Raw genomic sequence first — 26,236 nt, forward strand, 5'->3', positions numbered from 1 at the left:
TCACATATCAGCCTGGGAATGTAAGAAGGCATGCGCATGGGTAGAGCTGTACCTATTCTTAGATAAGACCAGAGAGGGCCCTAGTCACTCACCCGTGGCTGACTTCAGCCTCTGCACACACAGGGAATGAACACTGATAAAGAGTTGCAAATAGCTGACAAATTGAAGATATGGCCCACTGTAGACAAAAATCCCGTCAGCAAAGGCTAGAAGACGTACTGGTTGAAGGCATTAGAAAAAAATGCCTTCCCAGCCATTAGCTGACCACTAAGCTAACCACACATGACAAAGAATATGGACTTTACAGAATAGGATCAGAAAAGTCACTAAATGAATAGCAATAATAATTTGAGTAACAAACAGAAACAACAAACCATGGTCAGAGAGAGAGATCCGATTTCCAGAGTTGCTGTATTATATTATCTTAAATGTCCAATTTTCCAAAAAGTTTATGAGACATACAAAATGGTAAGAAAGTGTGTTCCATATGCGGGGTAAAAAACAGTCATTAGAAATTATCTCCAAGGAAGCCCAGACATTGGACTCACTAGACAAAGATGTTAAGCCAGTGACCATAAATATATTCAATATATATATGAACAGTATAGTTCAAAGAACTAAAAAAAAAAATCATGTCTAAAGGAATAAAGGAATATATGAAAAGACTATCTCGGCAAAAAGTATATTAATAAAGGGGAATTATAGGAAAAAAATAGAAACTTTGGAGCTGAAAAATATAATAACTAAGGTGAAAAAGTCCCTAGTGGGATTCAATAGCAAAATTGAGTAGGCAAAAGAATTAGAAAACTTGAAGACAGGTCAAATAAGATAGTTCAGTCTATCAACAGAAAGAAGAATGAAAAAACAAGCAGAAGCTCAGAGACCAGTGGTACACTGTCACACCATCAGGTGTACCAACGTGTACATACTGGGAACATGAGAAGGAAAGGAGAGGCAGGAAGGGACAGAAAGGATACCAGAAGAAATAATGCCTGAAAACTTCCCATATTTGATGAAAAACATGAATCTACATATTCACCAAGCTTGATGAATTCCAAGTAGGATAAACGCAAAGAGGTCCATTCTGAGACATCATAATCAGATTGTCAAACGTCAAAGAATCTGGAAAGCAACAAGAGAGAAGTGTATAAGGATGCCTCACTGGCATTAATAGCCATTTTCTTCCCAGAAACCATGAAGTCCCAAAGGCCATGGATGACCCATTCAAAGTACTGAAAGAAAAATTGTCCACTGAGAATTCTATACCCAGCAAAACTGTTCTTTAAAAATGAAGGAGTAATGAAGACATTATCAGATAAACAAAAGCTGATAGAATTCACCACTAATGGAACTTTCCTACATGAAATACTGAAAGAGGTTCTTCTGGCTAAAATGAAAATACACTAGATAGTAACTTGAACCCACATGAAGGAATAAAGATCACTAGTAAAATATAAAAGACAGTGTATAGGTATTTTTGTTTATAACTCCTTTTTTCTCCTGCCTGATTAAAAAGATGCCTGTAGGACAAAGCTCTAAGTATAAACCTAGGTGGACGAACTTGTATGTTAACAAAGGACAAAGGAGAGGGCAGTGAATAGAGCTATACACAAGTAAAGTTTTTGTATACTACTGAACTAAAGTAGGTGTTAATCCAAGTAGATTGTTATATTAGGCAACTTAATGAAATAGACAAATTATTAGACACAAAATACTGAGACTGAGTAAAAACAAATTGAAAATCTGAGTAGACTTTTAGCAAGTAAAAAGATTGAATTAGTCATCAATAAACTCACCACCATGAAAAGCCCAAGCCAGATAGCTACCCAGTGAGTTCAATCAATATTAAAAGAAAAATTAAAAGAAAATTAATCCTTTACAAACTCTTCCAAAAAATAAAACAGAAGGGAATACTTCCTAACTCAACCTATATGGCCGGTGTTACTCTGATACCAAAATCAGACAAAGAAACAAGAAACAAAGACTATAGACCAATGTATGTTATAGATAAAGACACTATAGTCCTCAAAAAAAAATACTAGCAAACCAATTCCAACAACCTATAAAAAGGATTATACACCAGTCTAAGTAAGTTGATTTATCCCTGGAATGCAAAACTGATTATGCACATGAAAAATAATCAATGTAATATAATAAAACATTAATAGAATAAAAAACAAAACTCATGTGATCGTCTCAAAAAATCAGTGAAAACAAGTATTTAACACTTTTTCATGATGAAAACTCTAAATGAACTAGGAATATAAGAGGTCCCTCAACCTGATAAAGCATATTTACCGAAAACTTATCGTTAGCATTGTACTTAACAGTGAAAAGCCTTTCCCTCTAAGATCAGGAAAAAGAGAAGATGTCTGCTCTCACCACTTCTATTCAACATTGTATTGTAGTTGTAGCGAGAACAATTAGACAAGAAAAGAAATAAAAGATGCTCAGATTGCAATAAAGACGTAAAATTATCTCTATTTGTTGGCATGATTTTGTACAGAAAGCATCCTAAAGAATCCACTAAAAACAGACCTAATAAATGTAGCAGAGTCACAGGATACAAGATCAATATACACAAATCAATCATATGTGTATAAAACAGCAACGAACAATTCAAAAATGAAAGTAAGAAAAAATGCTGTTTAAGATAGCATCCAGAAGGATATAATATTTAGGAAGAAATTCAACAAAAAAAGTGCAAGACTTGAACCCTGAAAACTACTGCTGCATGAAATTAAAAAGGACTTAAATAAATAGAAATACATCTCCTGTATGCATATTAGAAGACTTAATATTATTAAGATACCAAAACTATTCCAAATTGATCTATAGATTCAGTATCCTTATCAAAATTCAAGCTGATTTTTTTCAGAAGCTGACAGATAATATTAGGATTTATATGAATATGCAAGTGACCCAGGATAGCAAGAATAATCTTAAAAAGAAAAGCAAAGTTGTAACTTACAATTCTTGAATTTAAAATCATTGCAAAGGAACCATTATAAAAAGAGTGTATCATTAGCATAAAACTAGACATAAAGATCAATGGAATAGAATTGAGAGATAAACCATTACATTTATGGTCAGTTGACTTTTGAAAAAGGTGGTAACACAATTTTGGTGGAGATGAAAAATAGTCTTTTCAACATAATGGCTCTGGGACAGATGGAAATCCACAGCAAAAGAATGAAGTTGGACACCTACCTCACACTTTATACAAAAATTAACTCAAAATGGATCACAGACCTAACTGTAAGAGGTAAAACTATAAAAGCCTAAGAGGAAAGTATAGGAGTAAATCTTCATGATTTGGGATTAGGTAGTTTTCTCAGATATGACACCAAAACCAAGCAACAAAAGAAAAAACAGCTAAATGGGACTTCATAAAAATTAAAAGCTTTTGTGCTTCAAAGGGCATTACACAAAAAAGTGAAGAAGAAAACCCACACAATGGTAGAACATATTTACAAATCTGAGAAGAATTTGTATTCTATACCATGGAATATTATCCAACCAGAATGTATAAAGAGCCGCTACTACTCATCCATAAGAAGAAAAATAACTCATTTTAAAAATGGGCAAAGGATTTGAAGTTATTTCTCCTAAGAAAATAAGCAAACAGCTAATAAGCACATGAAACTATGCTCAGCATTATTAGTCATTAGGGTAAACATAAATCAAAACCAAATGAGATACTACTTCATGCCCACTAGGATGGCTATAATTAAAAAAAAAAACCACTAATAAATGTTGGCAAAGATGTGGAGAAATTAGAACTTTGATATATTGCTGCTAGGAATATAAAATGTTACAGCCATTTTAGGAATGATTTGGCCATTTCTTAAAATGGTACACATAGATTTCCCATTGAATCCAGAAATCCCTCTCCTAAGTATACACCCAAGAGAATCATAAACATATGTCCACACAAAAATGTGTACCTGAATGTTCCTAGCAGCATTATGCATAACTACCAAGAAGCGAAAAGAACCCAAATGTCTGTCAACTGATAAATGGATAAACAAAATGTGGTATATCCATACAGTGGAATCTTACCCAGCTGTCATAAGGAATTAAGTTCTGATACATACTACAATATGGATGAACCATGAAACGTTATTGTTCATGAAAAAGATAGACACCAAAGGCCACATTTTATATGATTCCATTTTATGTGAAATATCCAAAATAGACAAATCCATTTGACTAGCAGTTGACTCATGGCTGCCAGGGACTAGGAAAAAGAGACTGGGAAGTGATTGGTAATTAGCATGACATTCCTTTTTGGGGTAATAAGATATTCTGGAATTAGATACTGGTGATGGTTGCACATCTCTGCAAATATACTAACAACTATTGAATTTTGCTACTTCTTTCCAAAAGATAATTTTATACTTTTATGTGAATTATATCCCAATACATCTGTTATGTTGAAAAATGCTAAGGGGAGGAAGAAACCATAGTCACTGGGTACCTCTGGGTCAGGTTAAACTTACCCATTTACAAATAGAGGTTCACAGGTCACAAGTCAAATATTTTAAAGTTGTGAATCAAGTTACACAATATTAAATGCTATTTTATTCTCTTGCTTTGACAAATACATCTTTGTCCAGGAACAGTTCTGTACCTTTGGCTGTGGGAAGTCAGCAAAGGCTTTAAGAACAGTGATGTGATTTTATCATCATTTCTGAAACAGCTTGTTGGCAGCCCTGTCAAGGTGTAGGTAGAAGAAAGCCTGGGGATGGTAGCAGTTAGTAAGCTACGTGATCATCAGGAAGTGAGGAGGATACAAACCGACGTCATGGTATGGCGACAGTAAGCTGGAACAGCATAGATAGGATGTGGAAGGGGAAAAGGAGACAAGAAAAGAAACGGAGGTGGCTGACCTTTGGAGCTTCAGTTACTCAGGCTGGCGACATCATTACCAAAGAGATAAAAGAAGCAGTTTGCAGTGGGAGTAGAGGAAAGTTGAGAGGCGGGCTTTGGGTATGTGAGGCTACGCCGTCTGTGGCACATTAGGTAGAAATGACTGATTAGTATTTAGAAGCACATGCTTGTTGTATAGAAAAGAGGTCTGAGTTAGTGAAATGATTTAGAAGTCATCAGAATTTTCAAAGTCCCAGGAGAGAGTAAGAACCAAAGGAAAAGAGACACAATGGAGCAGCACCGTTAATAATTAGACTCTGAAATGTTCCTACTAAAACAAATGACGGGGCGCCTGGGTGGCTCAGTCGGTTAAGCATCCGACTTCGGCTCAGGTCATGATCTCACAGTTTATGGGTTCGAGCCCCGCATCGGGCTCTGTGCTAACAGCCAGATGGAGCCTGCTTCAGATCCTGTGTCTCCCTCTCTTTCTGACCCTCGCTTGCTCACACTGTCTCTCTCTTTCTCTCAGAAATAAATAAAACATTAAAAAAAATTTTTAGACACATGGCAAAGATAACACCATTTGTAAGAATCATGTTGTTTAGTAGTCTCAATGGCAAGCTTGATGCTTTTGGTTAGAAAGTAGTGATTATGATATGATCCATAACTAGTAACAGATGGGAAGAACAGCCAAGATCAGCTGAATTATAATGCAAAAGACATAGAACTGAACTTTTAATTTACACATAAATCATGGTATATATATAAAAATATACATTTAACAGAAAACATATTACACATGTAGTGTTAGTGTAGTTTATTGTTTTAGTGTGATACCCTGTGTTTGAAGGAAGAAAAACAGGCTGTTAATTCTTATTTGCTTTAACTGAGTGATGATGCTACTTAATGTTATTGGATTTATACCTTGAAAGTACTTCAGAACCATCAATTAGACATTCCTTATCAGCTCTTTGCATGAGACACCACCAGTCTCTTTGTGATCTTGCTGCTGCTGCCATTCCAGCACATGCTGCAATTTATCCCAGACGCTGGGATTTGTTCACTGGGAAGAATGCTTAGAACAGAGAACCTGCCAGTGCTGATTATTGAAAGAGCATTGATTTGAGTTTGCTATTGCACAGCATTTTGTTTATTCACCAAATGAGTAAAATTTTCCTATTTCACTGGCTTCAAACTTTTATCTAAAACACTATCCTGTACTTTGATTGGCAAAACGTAGGGCTGTTCTATTTCCTGTCATCCAGGCCTGATTTCAGGAGTCCTACCTAGTCTGACCCCATCACAAGGAAGTACCTGTGTTGTTTCTGTGGATTCACTGCCATTTTTAGCATTTCTAAGAGAGGCAGGTATCTATCTGCACAGTAAGTGACTGGACTTAGTTGGTGGAATACAAGGAGGTAAGAAGTTGAATGTGTTAATCAGTTTTCCTATTTTCATTTAGCTGCAGTTACGTATTTTCAATGAATTATGAAGGAGTTAGATTTAGGCCAAATTCTCAAGGAAAAAATGATTACATGCCTCTCTATTTCATTTCTACCAAACGTTCGGGGCTTCCTCTTCTATCCTGGCTTCTGGATATCCTACATCAGGACTGTCACCTGCCTCTGTGATTTATATGCCACGCTCTTTTTTGTCTTTATCTGCATAGTTGTAATACTTTGATTGGATTTGAAATGGGTTGCTACGAGGTAGTCTGTCTCATAGTCTGATGGTGGGAGTGTAAATTGGAATGGCTTAAAAAATATTTTTAATGTTTATTTTTGAGACAGAGAGAGACAAAGTGTCATTGGGGGAAGGGAAGAGAGAGAGGGAGACACAGAATCCAGATAAAGAGCTTCAGAAAGGTTGTTTAGGATCTCAAACTGGAAATTCAAGGAGGTGGTATCCAGACCCACATTTATTATTGAGTTATTATTGAGACTTGAGTCTGAGTTTACTGCCTCCAAATGCAGTTGTTTTTCGATACCATATCATTCTCTTCTTCTCTTAGAAGCTTATAGTGCCTTTCAGGTAATTCCAGGATTGAACCAGGATCTGTTTTCTAAACAAAGCACCAGTGAACCTAAAGGAAAGGAGAATTCTAGATAAAGGAATAACTTTGATAAGGCATAGGGCAGGGGAAGTGGGAGAGAGTGGGAGGGAGGGGGGTGAGGTCTCAAACCCACAAGGCTGCGAAGGCCATATAGGTGATATAAAAAATGGAAGCTGCGAGGAGTGAGAAAAACAAAGGCAATCGCATGATGATAAATGGGACTGTCACTGGACCGCATTGTGGCAGAGGCACGGATTCACAAGGATGCGGGTGGACTGGAGACCGTGTGTCCTGCTGAATGCCTGAAGGATGTAGCCGTTACTTAGCCCCAGCCATTGTTGCCCGAAAGAGCTGGCTCTGTGTGTATTTTGGAAAAGTATTTAAAAGAAGCTAGAAAGCTGATTTTTTGGTAAAATCTCCCCATTTTAAATGCTAACTGTAATTTTAAAATAATACTTTATAGGCTGATTAAAATCTATCTAAAGGCCATTCAAGCCCCTCACGTTGCTGGTTTTGTGATTTCTGGAACATAGTCTGTCTGAAGGGTTTACAAGGCTTCTGACTGATCAAATTCGGTTTCTGTTTTCTTGATGTGTTAATTACGCTACTGTGAGTCTTGACATTTGTCAGGACGTATTTAGGAAAACATTCCATTTTCATCTCCACACCCAAATAAGCCAGCCATCCCTGACTCCGGTTCTTTCTCACATTCCTTCTAAGAGATGGGAAGAGAAGACCGAGCCTGAGGGGATACCTCCATGCGTACCCCCACAACCGTCTACATAAATAGTAGACTGCTGTATGCGAGTGCTGAGGAATGGCCCTCGGGGCTTGGGAAAGATGTGCTTTAATTAAGTTACGTTTCTGACTTTAATTATTGTCTAGACTAGGATTTTCTTTGCAAGACTGTAAATGTAGGGGTGGTGGCTTCGTGATACCAATCTCTCAGGTTTCCTTTGCCTGTAAGAATCCAATGGGAAGGTGCCAAGGAAAGGTCACAAGATGAATGAACCCTGGTGCAAATAAACATGTTAAATCTGCAAACTGGAACGGACATTTGCTTACTGCCTTGACCTGAAATTGACAAAGATGTGTGTCTTCCTAATCACACAGGGACCATCACAACAAAGGCCAAATGTACATAAATCTGACTCTTTGTCTCTCTGTCTCTCTCACACATACACAGACACACACACTCCTTTGGGGGGCATTTTGACTTTGGAGATAATTCTCTTCATAAACCATCTTGGGACTAATTTATAGCATTTTAAGTGTGCAATGATTTTCTATTTATAGTGTGTTTTTAATAATGATTTTTGGAAAAGACCACAAAATATACCAAGATGCTCACTGTTCTAATTCTGATGCATACTGTCTTAGTCTTTTTGCTGCCCTTATGAAAAACAGACTAATGAACCACAAGAAAACAAAAAAGCAAACAAACCCTTGACTTGATATGCATCATTTGGATATCAAGAATTCAATTTCTGTAAATTCATTCTTCATTAAGTCAGCAGTAAGACAAAAGCGCTGAAAGGTGAGGCCACAAAATAGAATCCAACTCGTAAGAGGGGAGAAGGAACACTTCCTCAGCATTTCAAGTGCATTGTGACTGAAGGGACAAAGGTCAAGGAGGACAGAACCACTGGGGGCACTGGATACAGTGGTGACAAGTTCAAACACAGGTGAGACACGTGCGAACACAGTGTACATCCCTGTGAGACATCTGGAGGATTCTTATACAAGAATGTCTCAGCCCAGTGGCTTTGGAGGAATTCTTGTACTCAGCCTGAAGCACCTTCCATTAGTCATTCTCTCCAGCACTTTTTGCCTAATCAATCATCGTAAATAAAACCACACAATCTAGAATATTTTGAGCCCTCGGTCCAGGAATATTTGTATGCAATGGTGGTTAGACTAGACATTGTAGCACTGTCTCAGTGAAGTTTTAGGAACTTTACTGAGATATCATTTATACACCATTTAAAGTGTACAACGTAGTGGTTTTTAGGATATACACAGATTGTGCAAGCATCACCACCATATCATTTTTAGGACATTTTCATCATCCTAGAAAATGTTATTAGCAGACACTCTCATTCTTCTCAGACACCCCAGAATATTCTTATCAGATATGTGATTTGCAAATGTATTATTGCATTCTGTGGCTTATCTTTTCATTTTTTTTTGTTGTTGCTGCCCTTTGATCTACGAAAGGTCTTCATTTTGTTGGAGTCTAATTTATCTGCTTCTTTCTTTTATTGCTCGTACTTTCTTTATCACCTCTATAATCCATCGCTTAACCCAAGGTCACGAAGAGGTATTTACATGTTCCTTCTAAGAGTTTTATAGTTTTAGCCCTCACACTTAGCTCTGTGATCCCTTTTGAAGCCATCTTTACATATGGTATGAAAGAAGTAAGAGTCAACTCTTACGGATTTAATTTTCACAACAGCCCAATGAGTTAAGAATTATTGTCCCTGTTTGCGAATGAGGAAGCAAAGGTTCAGGGAGGGTACATGACTTGTCTGAGCAGCCTGAGGAACTCCAGGTAAGAAGTAGAATATAATTTGACTCCAAAGGCAGAGTTCTTTCTACAATACCAAAGTGAGCATCTACTACCTGCACACAGTGCTGGAACAAACCCACAGAAAAGAATACTCATCATTCAATGCCTTAATTTTTTTTTTTTCAATTAATAATAGTGTTTCTAAGGAGCTATCAGTGCCCAGAGCTCCAGGGCTAGGAAAGATGAAGAAGCATAGTTCTCGTTTTTTAAAAGCTAATGATAGTACAGTAGAAACAAGGGAATTTCCTTCAAGTAGGATGGCCATAGGACTCCATATTTTTGGTCAAAGCAACAGAAACCAGCTTAAGGAGCCACAGTCAGAGCAGCAGAGAGTGAGCAGGAGGCTGGAGAACCAGCCAACAGCTTGGAGCCGAGGCAAGTCCAGCGGCTCAGAAACAGGAAGCCGAAACTGTCGTGGGCAGAAGGAAGTAAGATGAGGATGTCACAGCCATCGCAGAGCATTACCATAGGCAACCGTGAGTGAACCTAATCGTCCCGGATCTTTGTTTCGCCACGTCTCCATCCAGAAAAAGGTGGGAGTGTCTGGCTGGGTGAGCCCAGGTTGTGTGCCTGCTCCGTGTGGGCAGGGGGCCAAGGGCCACTCCATCCCATCCACATCCTCCATCTGGAGGAATCTTCTTCTTCTTCTTCTTCTTTTTTTAAATATTTTTATTTATTTCTAGGAGAGAGAGAGAGACAGCGTGAGCAGGGGAGGGTCAGAGAGAGAGGGAGTCACAGACTCTGAAACAGGCTCCAGGCTCTGAACTGGCTGTCAGCACAGAGCCCGACGCGGGGCTCGAACCCACGAACCGCGAGATCATGACCTAAGCGAAAGTCGGACGCTTAACCGACTAAGCCACCCAGGCTTCTTCTAAAATAACAGGGGTGAGGGTGCTAGCAATGCCCTCTCCCGGGACGGCAGAGAAACCACTCTTCCCTCTGCTATTCTAATTGCTTTCTTTTTATCAATGAGCCACAGAGCCAAACTGTCTTCATCTTATTTCTAATCCTCTCATTATTTCACATGACTTGTTTTTCTAATGCGATTATAATCTCCCTGTGGTCAGGAGCCGTATTTCACACACCACTACTTCCCAGCTCCCACTGCACCTTAAATACAGGGTGTGTTTTCCAATTACTAAGGATTCTTAAGATACCTCAGGGACCATAGTCAATTCTCCTAACCCCCATGCGGATTTTCATTAACCAGTTTCTTTCCAGCCCCAAAGGACCTAAGGGCCTAAAGACCCTGCCCTTACCATCATTTGGGGACACACAGGGAATGTTTACCTCCTTCAACATCAGCCAAATGCAAAGGAGGATTGAGGGTGGCTGGAGAAGGTGGGCTCTGTTTAGGGAGGGCTGTTGGCCAAGTCATGGCTTTACTTGCCCTCACACTTCTATTAATATTGCCTTTATTTTGAACTTTACAGCTCTTTAAGGTAGTTCTTTTTAGGGTTGCTTTAATCTGTCAAAATTCTGTGGAGTTTTGGGTTCTTTCCCTTGTTTATCATCCGGGGTCAGAACTGGTTGTCTTTTCTGCTGTACTAAGCCCCAGGGAGAAGAGTGAAATCCCCCAAATAGCTGAGCTCTGACTCAGCGCTTCTAGGACCTTCTCCCTCTGGCTTCTCCCAGTCCCCTTCCCCGCTTTCTGCAGTTTACAAAGCACTCAGTTCATGTGATCTGCTCTCAGTAAAACTATGCTTGACCACATGGCAAAGTAACACCAGGTTCTTATTTTAATTATACACATTCAGGATGAAGGTTGCTAGACGCTATGAAAAGCATTAATTTGTTGTATCATGTGCTGCTGTAGTTTTTCTCATCCTTGGAGCTGCTTGCTATAATGTCTCTTGACTTTTCTGAGAAAGTAGGTGTCCACCATTTGCCTTTGTCTTTGAAAATCTGTCTTTGGAAATAGCAGCTTTCCTGAGGGACAGGAGGAGGGAAGGGTCAAGTTTAAGAAAGATAAATAAGTTCAGTCATTAATGTGTAAAGTATTCTCTCAAAGGCTACATGCTGGTGTGTATGCATGTGTATGTGTGTGCGTGTGTGTGTATCATGGGTTTCAGTGGTTTGAACTATCAACATTGTTCGTTAATGGTTGGCTGACGTGTGTAGCCAGCCATGTGCCCTTCTTCCCCTTGACACGCAGCTCTCTTGTCAGCCTTGTTCCTTCTTACTGAGCAGTATGGGAAAGTGGGGCTGGTTAGGGCACACAATGGGGTGTGTTGTGCTGATGTCACAGGGAGACAAAGTTGTTTTGTGAGGGTGGGGGTGGTGATGAGAGAAATGGGTGGAGAAGTGTCTTTTGTTTATTAAGATTTGAGTCCAAGGAGAAATAAAAGACATCTCCAATTGTGAAGATTGAAGTGAAATCCTCTTTGTGTTTAGAGTCCAGTCTGATGGAGACAACCCTATATTCTACTCTTTTAATTTGGGCTTCAACTGAGGATAATTCTTTGCTTTATTAAGACAAGAGTCTTTTCAATGCCATCTCTATGTGGAAAGAGAGAGAGCTCTGGAGTAGGGGAGAGTGTTGCAGGGAAGAGGTTATTTTTATTTCTTGTGATCATATTTCTTGTGATCAATTTAGTCTCAGCTCCTCTCTCCTGGGGGCTACTTTCCAGACCCCATCCCCCCAGTCACTTATCTTCCGTCCCAGTTTTTAGTTGTGCTACTATGAATCCTGATGATAGGATTCCATTAGAATTTATTGAGCACCTACCGTGTGCCAAGCACTATGCCAACAGCAAACCATAACAATAGCCACTGTATTAGTGTTTAGCATGTGTCAGGTGCTGTGTGCATCTTGCCTCATTTCCTCCTCAGAAAATGGCTGTTTTGCAGATAAGGGAATTGGGGCTCAGCGAAGTTCAATCACTTGTTCGAGGTCAAATAATTAACAGGTGGTAGACTCAGAATTTGACATGAGAACCCATATACGTTTCACTGATTGGTTTTTAATATGCTCCCTTGTTTTTCTGCTTTTGTGGTGCATGTTGCATTTGACCAGGGAGGGAGGTATATTAAAACCTTTGCAAATTTTTGAGAATAAATATATACCTCACAGATGTCCATCTTCTCAGAGTGGAGAGGATTTGGCAGCCGAGGGCCTTTGGCCGCCATGGGAATGCTATGATTTCAGAGCTTGGGTTAGTTCTTTTGGCTACTAAGCTCTGTCCTCGGTGGTCCCAGCCCTCTCTGGACTTGAGTGCGTTGGCACTCTGCAACCCCTTCCTGTTCCTTGTACTTTTCAGACTTCCCTCTGCTCAGCCAAGCATCAGAATCTTGTTATCTCACAGATGGGATCTCCGAATTCATGCTGCCAATCTTTCTCACTACTGAGTTGCAGCAGCTGCCTCTAATTTTGGCAGCTGCAGTGTCCCCTGTGAGCACTACTGCTTGTGTTACCTATTACTTTAAGGATGACACGTACGGCTCTTGCTCAGACCTTTGGGATGCAGTTTCTCCCTGGCCTGGAAGAAGGGAGGGCAAAATAGGTAAGGCTGCACCGTGAGAATCTGGGTTGGTGAGACGCTCCGCTAAGACTGGCTCCCAAATCTGGGTCAGACCAGTGATGATCTCGGTGTGTGCTTAACGTAACACTGTTGAAGAGTGATCAGCAGTAGGGTGGAACGTTCAATTTCTCCTTACTTTATTAGACTCTGTTCTCTCCTGATACTCACATTACCCCCCAGGTCCTAGGCTAGTGTCTGCATTTTAACTTAAGACCATATTAGAAAAGAAAAACGAAATCAGAAATGAATGCTCAATGTGCGCATGGTGGCTTATAGTGACTTATGATAATTTCACCCCTAGGAAAAAAATGCATATTTTATGCTTCCCTTTATTGATAATAAAACTAGGTATGTGTGTGGAAACCTGCAGACTAGGAAAAGTGAATGATTTCATAGTAGTATGAATTCACATGGAAGATGTAGAGGATGGTGCTCTGTTTGGGAGAATATTTCTTCATCAGGTTGCCATGATCTCACCAGCTGTGGGAGTAAATAATCTCTTCATTTAGAAATGCAGGAGTTGAGCCCAAAGAAAGGGCTCAATGAGCAAATGATGGTCTAGGTCTGCCTACAGTTAGAGTTCTGAGCTGAAAGCAGCTTTTATTGAATTGGAGTGGTAACTCAGTCAAACTGCCAAGCCTCATGCTTGTGATGCCTAAGTCTGTCCAAGACTCAAGTTGAAGGTTACGGCACTCCCAGGGAACTGAAAAGGGCCTAATTAGGAAACTCCGTGATGGTAAAGAAGATGAGAATTATGGCAGATGGTTCTTTTACCAAGTTCAGTGATCAAACTACTCTTCCTGGCAACTCAGCGCCATTGAGGCACTCATCACTCATTGAAAATTATGAAGTACCTGGTATTGTGATGGACACTGGGATGGTTCTGTGACTATGACACAGTCACTGTCCTCAATAAGTTACCAGCAGCAGGGCATTTGGGAGAAGAGAGGATGGGCCATGATGGTCCAGAGCTAGAATCTGCAAGAGAGAAACTGCACGGGGAGCCCAGTTCATCCCTGGGATGAACACGGAGCCTTTGGTGGCACAGGAGGGAAACCACTGCTCCTGAGTAGGGCAGGGAAGAGGCTAGGATGGGTGTTAATCCCAAGTCTAAAGGTTTGAGGTATTTATTAAACTTACATATGATGTGGCAAAAGGAGTGCCCGCCTCAAAGATCAGGGAACTTCAGCCTCGTCACCACCAGAACTTTGCCCCTGCCCCCCATCAACATTCACCTTGGAAAAATGATCAAAACACTCAGGATCTTCCTTGTTTCATCAGTGAAATGGGAATAATAACACTACTTCCCTGAAGGTGGAAGGCTGGACCACCTAATCTCCTTAATTTTCTTTCTGGTCTCAAGTCTGTGACCTTCTGACTTCTGTTTTTCTCAGTTGATAAAGACAACACAAAGGCTGATTTTTGCAGAAGTATGTTTGCTAGAGTAAACCCAGTACCTGCCCCTGGATATTTGAATAACAGCTAACTGGTCTATAGGACCCGGTCCTAGATATGGCCAATTCACTTGAATCAAATCTTTAAAATATTCTGCAGCTTTTACAAAATTTTTTAAACATTTATTTATTTTTGAGAGGCAGAGAGTGAGCTGAGAAGGGCAGAGAGAGAGGAGACACAGAATCCAAAGCAGGCTTCAGGCTCTGAGCTGTCAGCACAGAGCCCGACGCGAGGCTCAAACTCACAAACTGCGAGATCATGACCAGAGCCGAAGTCCGCCGCTTACCCGACTGAGCCGCCCAGCGCGGCCCCCAGCTTTAAGACAAAGATTGTTTGTAGAAATTTCTTCTCACTATTTAACCATCTGAATTTCCTGATGAATTAAAGGTTCATTGTAATGGTGTTATCTTTAAGGGACATTTAAAATGTGTTTGATAAATGACATAGACTCATATTTATTAATTTTTATTTTACTTTATTTTTTTACATTTACTTTTGAAAATTTTCCTGGTTTGTTTCGTAATAGTGAGAGTGAGCTAACAAGTATCTCTTGAGTGCCACTCTGTTTGGAGAAGTAACCTGGGCTTCATTGTTAAGGACCAAAGGAGTAGAAAGCATTTCTCTTTATTTTTAAGAATCTTCCCATTTATTTGAAATAAGGCATGTGTCTGAGAACAATTACAGAGCAGCTTGGCAATACTTTCCTTAATACGCTTTGAATTGAAGGCACGTGTTCCAACTGTTGGCACAGTAAAGAAGAGACTATGGAAGGGAAGTTCATGTTGTTCCGAGTCTTGAAAGAGCTGATAATATGCTTTCCCCAGGCAGCCTCAAATATCAAGATTTATTTCAAAGCCTTAAAACCAGAGTTAGACACACATTGAAGGACATGGTCTAATCCCTAAAATTGGGAACATAGGGCACATCACAGCAAGAGAGAAGTGCGAAACCTTCCCAAGGCAACGCCTGATGTGAATCAGGTACTTTAACCTTATTACTGTGGTAATTCCACACGATCATGTGTTTTCTCTATTACTGATCAGGAGACCGAGGTTCAGAAAGGCAAGGTAAATTTTCTCCTGATTAGTAAGGGCCGGAGATGGACTTGTTGACTTCTTTCTAGGTCTACCTGGGTAAAAAAAAAAAGTCAGTGTGAGTGGTGACAAATGGTACAAGTTGAATGCAGGGTCACCGATTCATCCTTCTACAGTCTGCTGAACTCAGTGATAAAGTAATTAGCTGAGATCACTATCCATTCTAACTGTAATGGAGCGATAGAAATTTGGATAGAAACTGCTCAGGCAATGGATTCCAAGCCTGGGAGGCGACTTGTCTATGCTTCTTATTCCCCCAGTAGTTTTTGTGAAGATTTTGGCCAGAGGGAAACTGCAGAGCAACTTGAAAGCCCTATAAAGCAAGTGTGTAATAGTGTTGGCAATGTTCTGAAAGCAGCTATCAAGAATGCATACTACAGGGAGGAATGAAGAACCAATTTCTGGCAGAAATCCATTTTGAATGGAAAAGCTTTTAATGGATGAATTCTCTTTCAATAAGTTGTTGCTTTCCTTTTAATTGCTATTATTTGCTATTTTATTTGTAAATCTTTACGCTTGTACATACGACACTACATTGGGAGGTAGTGGAAAAACGTTTACGAACCTGTGTCCTGCTTTCTTAAAGAGTAAATCTCTGACTCTAAGTCTCTGCACCCTCTTCTCTTGCCTTGTGATTTTAATTTGTTCTGTATAGTATGTAGGATGTATCTTTCTCTATTAAAATTTGACAACTTGGTTTTCCCTATCTGATCTTTCCTAATTAGAAATTACGTGGGTGAATCAGAGTCCTTCTAACCTACTATGTAAATATAGGAACTGAACTTCACACACTTATCAAGTACCTTTCACAGCTTTTGTAAAATGGTGAGTCACGAAGCCACGCCTGAGTAGCTTGCAGACGTGTCAGATCAAGCGACCATCTCCTTCGGGCCATACTCTCGCACTCAGATTCTTGTTTTCCTGATTTCTGAAGATGTCTCCAGCAGTTGTTCCCTGCCCCTGGGCCATGAACTCTTGTGAGTGGGAGGGAGATGGAGTTATTGCAAAGGGTGTGTAAAGTCACACACACACACACACACACACACACACACGGTAGAGTGAATTAATGAATTACGATGTCCTTTTAAAAAATTACTAAACTCATAGTAGGTTTCAATCATAATATTTTCTCTGAATCAGCAAATGGTAAAAATGCAAAATCATCACATTAAAATTTGTGAATGTTAAAGAAGTTTTTGATGTTCAAAAAAATTGAACTTCATAACCAAAAAAAGATTATGCTCTACTTCAATTCAAAATATTTAAAGCACTTATTACCATTTACCACCTGGATTATGGAATTCCCAAAGGTGATGGACTTATCTTTCTTCACTTTCCAAAGCAAAGGCATCTGAACACAGTTAATTTTCCGCCAATACTTATATATCTCCCTCTTTTTCTCTTTTTCTGTTCTCATTGTATTGATCCGCAATATTCTGTCATTGTATTCTTGTATTGTCCCTAATAAAAAGAGGTCATATTTTATTATCTATTACACTTGACTATTAGTTTCAGATAGAACTTCTTTACCATATGATAGAAGTACTCTTCTATTTCTGATTCACCTTGAATTAGCAAAAACCAGGAATGGATGCTGAATTTCAAAAATGTATTTTATTTAATTTTTATTTAAAAAATCATGTCTATTTATTTATGAGACAGAGAGAGCACAAGCAGGGGAGGGGCAGAGAGAGAGAGGGAGACAGAGCATCCAAAGCAGGCTCCAGTCCAGACTCTGAGCCAACGGCACAGAACCCAGTGTGGGGCTCGAACCCATGGACTGTGATACCATGACCTGAGATGAAGTTGAACGCTTAACTGACTGAGCCACCCAGATGCCCCTCACAAATGTCTTTTAAACATTTGTATAGGTGCATAAGATCTACTTGATCTATTGTTGTAATAGATTATTAAATCATATCAGACATTTCTTGTTTATGGTTCTTTCTTCCTTTTTTGAATTTGTAGGCCTTGATTTGTTCCTCTTTTAGTTAAGAATTCATAAGTATCACCGTCACTACCATCATTGTATTTTTCCTTTTTTATTATTTACTTGCTTATTTGCCTATACTTTTCCTTTTTTGTGTTATTTGCCTGCTTCATCAGCTTTCCTGTAAGGTTTATGAGGGTTCACAAAATTAATCTGGAGGGTGTTCACCTTTTTCTGTGTTCTTGAAACTGTTTATGCAAACAAGGCAATGAAGTGTGGTCACTGAGCCCATGGGCTTTGGGGACATATACACACCTCCGTTCAGACCCTGGCTTGTTCACCTGCAGGTTTCATGACCTTGGGAAAGTTATTTAACTGGTCTAAGCATGTGTTTCGTTACCTACAAAATGTAAACACAAGCATTGATTATAGATAGGTTTTGTGAGATTAAATGAGATTATACAGGCAAAGCCCCATTACAACTCTTGGCTGGTCATGAGTATTAAATAAGTGTGTCTGTTGCTAAGACAATGGGGATAAAGATGATGATGATGATGATATTGTTATTGTGTGGGAATTATTTTTTCCTTAAAATTAGTTATGTGTAATAATGGAACAACGTCTTAAAAAAGAATTTTTGGACATTTCCTCGCTTCTTTAATTTCTCCAGTTTCCCTGGACAAATTAATTTTAATGATTATCTTATTCAGTTAATTTTAATGATTATCTTATTCAGTTAATTTTAATGATTATTTTCCAAGAGAAATTTACCTCTATATCATTGACATCTTCAAAATTATTAGGCCAGGTATATGGTATGCTTTGTGAGAGATATAGATCTCTCTCTCCATACAAATATACATATTTGTGTGTGTGTGTGTGTATAGTGTTTATTTATAAGTTTGCATTTATATAGAGAAAGCCATCTATATATATCTGTATTTTTATATCCACTCTAATTTTTATTCATGAATATTATCGGTTTTGTTTTCATACTCTTATCATGGGCTTAATTTTAATCTTCTTTTTTTAAAGTTTATTTATTTATTTTGAAAGAGAGGGAGAGAGCAAGCATGAGCAGGTGAGGGTCAGAAAGAGAGGAGAGAGAGAGAATTCCAAGCAGGCTCTGTACTATCAGCACAGAGCCCAACACAGGGCTTGAACTCATGAACATGGAGATCATGACCTGAGCTGAAATCAAGAGTCAGATGCTCAACCAACTTGGCCACCCAGGTGCCCTGGGTTTATTTTTATTCTTAGGGAAAGAAGATATTAAGTCCATTTTCAAATTGTTTACATTTCCTGCTTTTAAAATTATTTTCTGCTTCAAGGTTTATTAATCTTGCTATGCTTTTCCTACACTTGTATTTCTTTTTATATTCTTTTGTTTATATTTTTAGATAAAAAGATTTGTCACTTGTTCATTATTAATTTTGAATAATGGAATCATTTAGAGATGTTGGTTTACCTCTGAGTACAGTTTTACCTGCATCCCACAAGTTTTTCTATACCATGTTTCCACTATCATCATTTAAAATTGTTCCATTATTTTATAATTTTAGTTTTTATATTCCCTTTGATATGAGAGCTATTTGGAAGAATAATTATAATTTCTCAAGCTTTTGTTATGTTTTGTTTGCCATCATTTTGTAATTTACTTCCCATTTTCTTGCAGATGTCAAAGAATACCTATTTTTTGCTTTGGCAGTTGTGATTTTTATTTTGACTTAATAAATGGTCAATTTTGGTAAATGTTCTAAGAATAATGAAAATAAAATAATTATTTTTTGTATATCATGGAGTCTGTAAAATATACAAAAATGCCTATATCTACACACATATATACACACATCCCAACATACATTATCAGTCATTATTATTTATATCCTATTACTTTTTTTTTTCTGGTCACTTGTTCCTTCAAGAACAAAAAGAAATATGATAAAACCTACTCATTCTGTTTTTTTTTTTAATTTTTTTTTTAATTTATTATTTCTAGGAGAGAGAGAGAGAGAGACAGCGTGAGCAGGGGAGGGTCAGAGAGAGAGGGAGTCACAGACTGAAACAGGCTCCAGGGTCTGAGCTGGCAGTCAGCATAGAGCCCGGCGTGGGGCTCGAACCCACGAACGTGAGCTCATGACCTAAGCGAAAGTCGGACGCTTAACCGACTAAGCCACCCAGGCGCCCCTACTCATTCTGTTTTTATTATGATTCTATAAATTTGCCCTTGTATTTCCAATATTTTCCTTTATTTACTTTGATGTTATATTATCTGGAGCCTGAATATTAGTGACTAGCATAACTTGTTAATACGACAATTACAAATACTTGAAAAAAGCAGGAGAAGGTGAGCATGTATCAAGTGGCAGGTATTGAGATGGGTGTTTTAAATGAATTTTCTTAGTTATTACAACTCTGTAAGACAGATACATATATTTACCATTTCCAATGAAGATTCTGATAGATTGTATTCAGTAAGAGACACACAGATGAAACAATTTATTGTTTTACCTAATGTTTCTTGCCTTTAATGCTACTTCTTAAATGGTGGTATTGTGACCTTTGCTTCCTTTTTGTTTGCATTTGCCTTGTATATCCCTGTCTATCTTTTAACATTTAATCTTTTAAAAATAATTTTTTTAATGTTTCATTTATTTCTGAGAGAGAGAGAGAGTGTGAGCAGGGGAGGGTCAGAGAGAGAGAGGGAGACACAGACTCTGAAACAGGCTCCAGGCTCTGAGCTTGCTGTCAGCACAGAGCCCTACGCAGGGCTTGAACCCACGAACTGTGAGATCATGACCTGAGCTGAAGTCGGATGCTTAACTGACTGAACCACCCAGGTGTCCCTTAACCTTTAATCTTTATATCATGTAGTGCAGTGTTGGTATTGAGTAGATATCCTACAAAGAAATATCTGTGGGATGAGCAGGTCTTTCAAAGTCATGTTGTTTAGTGTGTATGTTTTCTAGGAGATATTTAATTGGATATTGTTTATGATGAGTGGGAATAGTTACTAGGGAAGTTTAACCCACTTACAGTTATTGTGTTAATGATATGTTTGAATTACTTCTGACATTTAGTGTTTTGTTACTTTTTATGTTTCCTTTAATTTTCTTTTCTGCTTATACTATTGCCATATGGACTGTGAGCTCTTTGATTAAATATACATACAAATTGGTTTGGAGAGTGTACATCTTGTTTTTATTCCACTTTTGATTGACATCTGGCTTGTCCTACAGCTGAATGCATTCACATTGTTGGCACAATAATTGAAGTTTCCTTTAGAGCTGCTTCACAAGACTTTACGTGCCAGCCTGCAGTAAATCATGCTGACGGTCGTGAATTTCTCTTTTTGCTTATGATCTCATTTGAAATAATTTATTCTTTTGAAAATGAAACATATTTTCATCACACAATGTAGTCTTGTGTTCATTCATTAGTTTTGTCCTAGTCATATAACAAATATTAAATGATATGTATTGATTATCTGTTATGTACACTGTGTTGCTAAACTATGTGAATTTGAAGGAGAAAGAAAAGGAATATAAAGTGATATTTTTGTCTCTGTTTTTAACTTGCTTAAAGTGTAATTGACAGGAGAACTAGATGTATATCCATAAAAAAATGTTAAAAAACTTAAAAGTTAAAATATAAATGATGTCACTGGCACTGTGTATAAATAAATGCTAAATGAGATACATATGCAAAATGTGCCATGAATTCAGAGGTCAGAAACATTTCCTAGGGTTGAAATAAATGTTCAGAGAGATCTTTCTGAAGAAGAAGGAAAACCTCCCAAGGTGGTGGACACTGGGGCAAAGGTGTGGACATGGACATATACATACCATGGTGAAGGGATGGCAAGCAAATGATCATGGTCACATTAGAGGTTTCATGGAATTAGAAATGTTTATTAGGGTAAAGGATTCATTCCACAAACAAGTGTCAAGCACTTAGCACCCAGAGAGCATACAGAGGGTGCTTAACCAAGTGTAGGGCAGAGGTGTGTCACAGAAGGCTTCCATTTGGAAGTACTGCCAGAGTTGAATCGTAAGAGACAAGCAAGAGCTCAATGGGTAAAGGTTTCAGTCATGGGTGGGAAAGTTGAAAAGAAGTGTTTTCTCGGCAGAGGAGAGCAAAGATATGAAGGCTTATGGATGGGAGAGAGAGAGCATGGTGCTTTTGAGAACCACACCATTTTTCCGTGATTGGCATATTGAATGTGAATGGAGGAATTTGGTGAAATGGTTAGAGGGAGAGAAGCTTCCCCACGTCATGACAGCTTTGGGTACTACACTGTAGGCTTTTGGACTTCATATACAAGGTTGGAGGAGCCTCAAAGTGATTTTAAATAGCCTCAAAGTGATGGAAAGTAGATTATAGACAGGAAGATTCAAAGTGGAGAGATTGGTTGAGAGATTAATTCAGGTGAAAGATGTCTAGGGACTGAATCAGAGGCAGTGGCCCTGGGGATATATTTGAGAATGATTAAAAGATTAGAAGCTACAGCCCAGATAGCAAATGGGTAAAGGAGCTAGGGATAGGGCAGCCAAGGATTATTCTTTGGAAGTTGGCTTGGAAGGTAACTCGAATATGTTTATCATTATAGGAAACACAGGCGAAAGAAAAGGTTTGCAGGTCAGGGTGGTGTCGTGGGGTAGGTTGAGATACTTTTAGGTGTTATACATATGGGTTAAAGGTTTTCTTCTTCTGGTATGTTCCTACTGACTTGAGAGTTATGGGGTTTTAAATGTCAGCATTTCTGTAAGATCGCCATGGGTGTGTAACACTGGTAAAATTACTGGGTCAATAAAATATGTATAAATGCACAGACTTGTTGGTGAGACAAAGATTTATTTAGCTACCAATCCCATAAATGGCCAAACAATTAACAATAATAAAGTCTGTTTCAGTAACAAAGCCTTGCCAAGACAGGGAGATGTGGATGCCTTTCAACAAAAGAAATTCCTTTCTTCTCAGATGACATGTAAACTGATGTCATTTCTCATTCCATAAAGAAAAAAAAAGATGAAACTTGCTATGGTTCGCAGTATTCCAATGATGACATTCTTCCTCAAAGTAGTCTAAAAAAAGACATTGTGAACAAACTTGCGCTTCCTCTGCCAGAAATGCATGCCTGGCTATAGTGCAAGCCTCTCATATTCAGCCCTTTAGATAATGGTTTTTACATGAAGTTTCATAATGTTTATTTACTGCCATAAATGAATGGACCAAGCAGTGCTGAAGGCAGGAATCCAGTTCCTCAGTGGTTAGATTTCTCACTACATTATCTTGACTTTATCAAGTTTTCTCTGAGAGGAGTATTTCCTGTCAGTATTTCATGGGCAATGTGAAATATTGCAGGGATCTCAGTTTCGAAGTTTTACAGCTCTGCCTGCTTGTGAAACACATTAGCCTCACTCCACGAAGATCATGCTCTAGTTATAAGTATTTCAACTATCCAGCGCTCCCATTTTTAGGGTATATCAACCACATTTTCCTTCCCCTCCCCTCTTGCAGATGGATCCCCACTCTTCTATGACTTGTTGCAGCAGAAAAACAATAAACAAACAAACAAACCAAACCAAGCAGACTGCCTATTCCTGAAGACAAGGGTTCCTGTATGTTCACCTGGGTAGAATGGTGAGCTATGACTTGGGCTGATCCGCTAATGAGGGTTTAACCAGGATAGATGTGTTGGTCACTAACCAACCGAGGAGGAAGACATTTTTCTATGATAGGTTTGTCATTGACATAGTAGAGGTGATTGATGGTGAGCCCGGTCCAGAAGAGTTTGAACTCAAGGTAGCTCTGCTAAGCAGACACCTGGCTTGTTGAAGTCCTGCCACCCTTCTAGTCCCTACGTGCTGAGGCACGGGGTTCCCTCGGGTTGAACTGGTTAAACTGGACAAACCACAGTCTCCCAGAGCAGACTCTGGGGCCATGGCCTGGGGGCTGGCTCCTGCCCCGGCAGGAAGCTATGCCCACGTGCTTGCCTTCCTCATCTCCCACTCTGTTGGTGCCAGACACAACCAGACAAGAGCAGGGAATGGCTATGGACAGGACAGTTGGTGCTTGACTCTGGCCTCTTCTAAAAGCCCACTCTCCAGATCCTTCCAGCTCTTGGCTGGCCTCTGTGGAATGGGCTAGGATTATAGACCAAATTCCTGAACCTCACCCTTGGTGGCAGAAAATGCAGAATAAGGTGCAGCTGTGGAAGAAGCTACTAGATGGTTGAAAAAGGTAAAAATAATATATATCTTAAAATAAAATCAGAACTGTGTATTTTCTCTCCTAAAGTAATCTAATTGCTTAAAGGGGGGAAAAACTTAAGTAAGGCATTAGAAAGGAAGAAAACAATTGGAACCTTTTACTTGGAGAAAGCGGAGAAATGCCTTGTTGCTAACATTTGCTGCTCTTAGAGCTAAAGTGAAATCTCTGATGTCCATATGAACAGAGATGCATATAATGTAAAAGATTCCCAAATGCCGGAGACCTCCCAAGAGCTTCTATTTCATTCTCTAATTTGACTGTCACCTTTCTCTACCTCTATCTATCCCTATTTGCTGAGTAGGAACAAAGAGGGAAATTGAGCAAAATTTGTCTTCACGAAGAACATAGGAGAATGGGGAAGTCATTTCCATAAGAGGTAATACAAGTTATGATACAGGTTTGGCATGATTTCTCCGGAAGCACTTTCCCTGTCTTCATAGCCCCAGTGCCTCGCATGGCTCTTGACTTGTTATTTTTATATGTTGGATATTGTATTTGGCTGCCATCAACATGAATTTGAGCCATTTAAGCTAATTCTTTACACAGTAACTCTTTAGGAGGGTTTCAGTTATTTAATTTATTCATTAATTCACTGGCAAATACTTAGAGGCAGAGCTACTCTACAAGACCAGAAGCATATGCAATTAATATCAGTGCAAGTCCAGCTTAAATGTACATTTGCATAGGTCATCTAGAAAGTGGTTTATGTGCAAGTCAAGGGATATTTTGTGTAGGGGGTGTTTAAAGGTATTAAAAGACAGGCAAATGTGTAGCAACATGGATGGACCTTGAGGGTGTTATGCTGAGCGAAATAAGTCAGGCAGAGAAGGACAAATATCATATGTTTGCACGTATAGGAGGATTAGGAGGAACTTGACGGAGGAACAAGGGGGAGAAGAAGGGCAGAAATGGTGGGGGAAAGGGAGAGAAGCAAACCATGAGAGACTCTTGAATGCTGACAAAAACTGAGGACTGATGGATGTGGGGGGAGGGGGGGATGGGCATGGAGGAGGACACTTGTGGGGATGAGCACTGAGTGTTATGTGGAAACTAATTTGACAATAAACTATTAAAAAAAAAAAGACAGGCAAGAGAAATGTTTGTTGTGCAGAAGTTTGCATGTTTAATTAAAATAAAACTATTATGTGGTTCACCTCCCTCTGCCAGTGAAGATATAATTTCATTTATCAGCATCTCAGTGCTATAGAATGACTTCAGAACATTCTGGAGAATGTCTCTCTTTCTACTGAATTCCATTTGAGTGGCCTCTGAGGGGCCCGCCCTCCCCAGCCTAAGAAACTGTCTTCAGTTCTTGCATATTTTCTCCTTTACAAGAATAATACGTGCTGACTCTGCTTCCTTACCTCATATTATTCATTTAAAACATTATGAAATATTTCAGACAATGTGTACAGAAGAACGCAGTCAAGACTCATGTTTCAACACTCAGCTGAACAAATAGAGCATTATCAATGACACTGATGCTCATGGGCATCTATCCCTACTCACATCTCACTTCCTCCCAGTACATAATGAATTTGCAATCACTGTTCTGAATTTGGGTTGGAGTAATTATCATTTCCATATTGTTTTTTTTTTTAAGATTTTATTTTTTGTAAATAATCTTTATACCCAACATGGGGCTTGAACCCATAACCCTGAGATCAAGAACTTCATGCTCTCCCAACTGAGCCAGTCAGGCACCCCCATGTCATTCTTTATAACAGTACTAAGTATGTGTGCATGACTAATCACTATGTCATATTTTTTCTGTACTTTTAAGCTTTGCCCAAATGATACTCTACTGAATGTATTCTTCTGTGACTTGCTATCTCTGCCATACTTTCAGTCATTATTGTGGTGGTGAAGTTCCTCCATGATGATGCTCCATTGTACAACATTCCATGATTTATTTACATACAGTCCTGCTAATGGATATTTAGTTTTCCTGCAACTTTTATGTCAAGGAGTCAGGGCAGATATCAGGATTATTACTGGGTTCAAACTGCCGGGGGCTCACTGGCACCAAAGTGTCAGAGATGGTCTTCTAGTATCCTTTCCAGAGGTGTGCTTGAGCTCATGTGCACTTGGATGCACTGGGGATGGGACCCTGCAGAAGGGACCCACCAGTGGGGTGACCCCATCCTGTTGCTCTCCCATTGGTGAGCTCAACAGAAGACCCTTGTAGGACTTGGGATGGACAGACTGTTTTGGTATCAAGAAGTTTGAGGGTAAAGCGTGAGTTGTTGGTAGTTGTGAGGCACATACGCTACCTAACAGTTGGAGTTTTGGGGGCCCATGGGATGTGTAACTCCTCCTACTGGGAGAAGCCCCTTTTTTTCAGTTAGTTTCTAACTAGGCAATTTAGCAAGTTCCTTATTGATATTCACTTGTCACCCCAAGCCAATTTTTTCTTGTTTCAGGTAATGTTGCCATGATCATGTCTCCTTGTGTCCATATGCAAAAGTT

At 39.1% G+C, this 26,236-nt stretch overlaps 1 protein-coding gene across 9 annotated transcripts in view; it reads left to right on the top strand.

Annotated features, from left to right (window-relative positions):
• NCKAP5 (NCK associated protein 5) overlaps positions 1–26,236 on the top strand; it is a 1,056,676-nt gene that overhangs the window by 85,680 nt on the left and 944,760 nt on the right. For 2 of the 9 annotated variants that reach the window (XM_077747834.1, XM_077747833.1), the window contains 2 exons: positions 23,015–23,137; positions 23,593–23,737. The exons of 6 other annotated variants lie outside the window; for them this stretch is intronic. The gene's annotated coding sequence lies outside the window, so the exon portion shown is untranslated. The remainder of the gene's footprint in view (positions 1–23,014; positions 23,138–23,592; positions 23,738–26,236) is intronic. One more of the 9 variants, XM_077747835.1, reaches the window with a different exon arrangement.

The sequence above is a fragment of the Crocuta crocuta genome, unplaced genomic scaffold (genome assembly GCF_008692635.1).
Source record: "Crocuta crocuta isolate KB4526 unplaced genomic scaffold, BGI_CrCroc_1.0 scaffold427, whole genome shotgun sequence".
Lineage (NCBI taxonomy): Eukaryota > Metazoa > Chordata > Mammalia > Carnivora > Hyaenidae > Crocuta > Crocuta crocuta.